This window comes from Cebus imitator, unplaced genomic scaffold (genome assembly GCF_001604975.1).
Source record: "Cebus imitator isolate Cc_AM_T3 unplaced genomic scaffold, Cebus_imitator-1.0 Scaffold108, whole genome shotgun sequence".
Classification (NCBI taxonomy): Eukaryota; Metazoa; Chordata; class Mammalia; order Primates; family Cebidae; genus Cebus; species Cebus imitator.
The window spans coordinates 6,104,907-6,108,785 of NW_016107423.1; the positions used below are offsets into that span (position 1 = coordinate 6,104,907).

The window sequence follows — 3,879 nt, forward strand, 5'->3', positions numbered from 1 at the left end:
ACTTTTTAATTATACTTTAAGTTCTGGGGTACATGTGCAGAATGTACAGGTTTGTTACATATGTATACATATGTCATGGTGGTTTGCTGCATCCATCACCCAGTCATCTACATTAGGTATTTCTCCTAATGCTATCCCTCCCTTATCCGCTCACCCCGTGCTATCCCTCCCCTGGCCCCTATCCCCGCACAGGCCCCAGTGTATGATGTTCCCCTCCCTGCATCCATGTGTTCTCATTGTTCAACACTCAATTATGAGTGAGAACATGCAGTGTTTGGTTTTCTGTTCTTGTGTCAGTTTGCTGAGAATGATGGTTTCCAGCTTTATCCATGTCCCCGTGAAGGACATGAACTCATTCTTTTTTATGGCTGCATAGCATTCCATAGTGTATATGTGACACGTTTTCTTTATCCAGTTTATCATTGACAGGCATTTGGGTTGGTTCCAAGTCTTTGCTATTGTGAATAGTGCCGCAATAAACATACATGTACACGTGTCTTTATAATAGAATGATTTATAATCCTTTGGGTATATACCCAATAATGGGATTGCTGGGTCAAATGGTATTTCTATTTCTAGATTCTTGAGGAATTGCCACACTGTCTTCCACAATGGATGAACTAATTTACACTGACACAAACAGTATAAAAGTGGCCCTATTTCTCCACATCCTCTTCAGCATCTGTTGACTCCTGATTTTTTAATGATCACCATTCTAATCATGATCAAGTTGGCTTCATCCCTGGGATGCAAGCCTCGTTCAACATATACAAATCTATAAATGTAATCCATCACATAAACAAAACCAAAGACAAAAACCACATGATTATCTCAACAAATACAGAGAAGGCCTTCAACAAAATTCAACAGCCCTTAATGCTAAAAACTCTCAATAAGCTAGGTATCAATGGAACGTATCTCAAAATAATAGCAGCTATTTATGACAGACTCACAGCCAATATCAAACTGAATGGGACAAAACTGAAGCATTCCCTTCGAAAACTGGTACAAGACAAGGATGCCCACTTTCACCACTCCATTCAACATAGTACTGGAAGTTCTTGCCAAGGCAATCAGGCAAGAAAAAGAAGTAAAGGTATTCAGTGAGGAAAGGAGGAAGTCAATTATCTCTATTTGCAGACGACATGATCGTATATTTAGAAAACCCCATTGTCTCATCCCAAAATCCCCTTAAGCTGTTAAGCAACTTCAGCCAAGTCTCAGGATACAAAATCAATGTGCAAAAATCACAAGCATTCCTATATACCAGTAACAGACAGAGAGTCAAATCATGAGTGAATTCCCATTCACAGTTGCTACAAAGAGAATAAAATACCTAGGAATACAACTCACAAGGGATGCAAAGGACCTCTTCAAGGAGAACTTGAGACTTTAGAGAATCTTAATTTCAAAAGCACAAAAAAATGGACTGTTAGAATATGAAATAGGTGATTTTTAACTTTAAAATAATTTTTATTATACAAAGGTTGCCACGTAATTAAATATTTCTCTACTTTGTACACAATTATTTTTACTCTCCACAGGATGGCTGCTTAACTTCTCATCTGGTCATGGCAAGCACTAAAATTTTAACAGAATAGTGGTAAAAATGCCTTAGGGATTTAAGTTGAAAGCAGTATATTGGTACAAGGCTTTGCACCCAATATCAGAGATGTACAAATATCTTTTTATTCAAAAATACAAAATAAATTATCTGTAGGTCTGTACAATGACTGTGGTAAACGATTATATGTTTTGTCAACTGAAATGAGTAACTGATGGTTACAGTGATTTATTAAATATCAGTCAGCCTTTTCTTCAGTCATGTTCTCCAGCTAACTTCTCTGAGACTGCCTTGAGCTTCCTGTCACAGTTCATTAATATAGGTAAAGCACTATTCTAGGAATTAGAACATGCCACTTCCCATTCTTTACATTTCACCCATTCCAGGGTGCTTCTCTTCTTTGGGAATTTTTATGACTAAAATTTCTGCTGTAGTTACAGAGAGGCCACCCCGGAAGCAGCCAATAAAGCGGTTTTCACAAGCTTTGTTGGGTCAATGATTTATTTTTCCACCATATTCACAAAATCTCTGATCATGGCATCATAACCAACTTCTGTGGAACTTTGCATAATTTTCGCAACTATAAAGCATCCTTCAACACCTGCATTTTTAGCAATTGCCACTGCAGCAATTTTGAATATTCTAATTTCTATACCAAGGTTTTGCTCTTCACTAGCTGGAGTCAGTGAGTACAAGGCTGGAATGTACTGAAGCAGGGCACAGCCCTCCCAGAACAATGCCTTCTTCAAGAGCAGCGGTTGCTCATTAAGGCATCTGTAACTCTGTTTTCCTTTTCATTTGCTTTGACATCACTTGTCCCACCAACCTTCAGCACAGCTACTCATCTGAAAGGTTCTGTAGCCATTCTAACAGCTTTTTCTTTTCATATTCACTAATTGTGTTATCCAACTTCTCCATGATTTCTTGAATGCCATTATTTCAATTTCAGCCTTGTCACCTTTTCCTTTTAAGAGCATGGCATCATCTTTGATCACAATGACTTCTCCAACTTTACCTAAGTCATGAGGCTGCACAGCTTTAAGATTTAGGGTCAAGCCCTCTTTTCCATGGTACCACCAGTAGCAATAGCCATATCTTTAAGCTGTTTCCATTGTCACCAAACCCTGGAGCTTTGCTATAGCCTGAAGACCAACTTTTAGCCTATTCAAAATGAATGTACTTAGAGCTTCTCCATCAATATCTTTAGCAATTATGCCCAAAGGTTTATGATGAGCATTGGCAACTTTAAGAGCAGGTACAATGGACAGGACACTAGAAATTTTCTATTCACTCATTAGAACATAGGCATCCTGGAATTCACATTTCTAGCCTCCTGACAATAAAGTATGGAGAAATATATCCTCGATCAAACTTCATGCCTTCAATTATGTCTAATTCATCATTTAGTGTTTTTTCCATCCTTTACTGTGATGGCAGCCTTTCCTCTGTCTGTCTCCATTTGTGGAAATTGTAGCAACCTGGCCAACTTCGTCAGGGGTAGTTACAGGTTTAGGCTGTCTTTTAACTTCAGCAATTACAGCATCAACAGCTAACATCACACTTCTCCCCATTTCCAATAGATTAGCACCTTTGCTCATCTTTTTGAAGTCTTCCTTGGCAATAGAGCATCCCAGAACAGTAGCAGTACTAGTATCATCCCCAGCCTCTTCACTTGTGTTATTGGCAACATCTTGAATGAGTTTAACTCCAATATTTTTATATTTATCCTTGGAGTCAATAGACTTTTCAACAGTCACACCATCTTTTGTTACTTTGGGACTTTCACAGCTCTGTTCAATAGTCACTGCTCTTCCCTTTGGCCCTATTGTAACAGCTAAAGCATTGGCTAAAAGGTCTATATCTTGCAGCATTAAGGCTTAGGCATCTGCACCAAATTTTACATCTTTAGCATAAGCCAAAGTGAGATGAGGAGCCGGCACCCTGGACACCGGTCTCAGCTAGTGAAAGACTGTGAGTAATGGAAACATTTCTAGAGAGCAGTAGCGGTCAGTGAGGAGAAATTGGTGATTTTTAGCACACAATAATAACAGAGTGATATGAAGAGAATTAATTTAAATGATTAGTTAGAATTGCTAGATATTAAAGTATTTTAGGAAAACATATTTTATGTAGAGTCATTCTAAAAGTGTAGATTAAATAAATTTGGATACATACCATACATTGTCAGTATATGTCATTTATTAGTCTGAAAATCAATTTTTTCTTTATAAACAAATGGTATATTTTTCATTTAACATCAACTTTTTGCATTTTCTAATGTTTTCAATTGTCAGATAAAACAATATGTGATAATC

The 3,879-nt window shown here is 37.6% G+C and overlaps 1 pseudogene; it reads right to left on the minus strand.

Annotated features, from left to right (window-relative positions):
- Window positions 1-1,930: 1,930 nt before the first annotated feature.
- Window positions 1,931-3,552, minus strand: LOC108310844 (annotated as a pseudogene).
- Window positions 3,553-3,879: the final 327 nt, after the last annotated feature.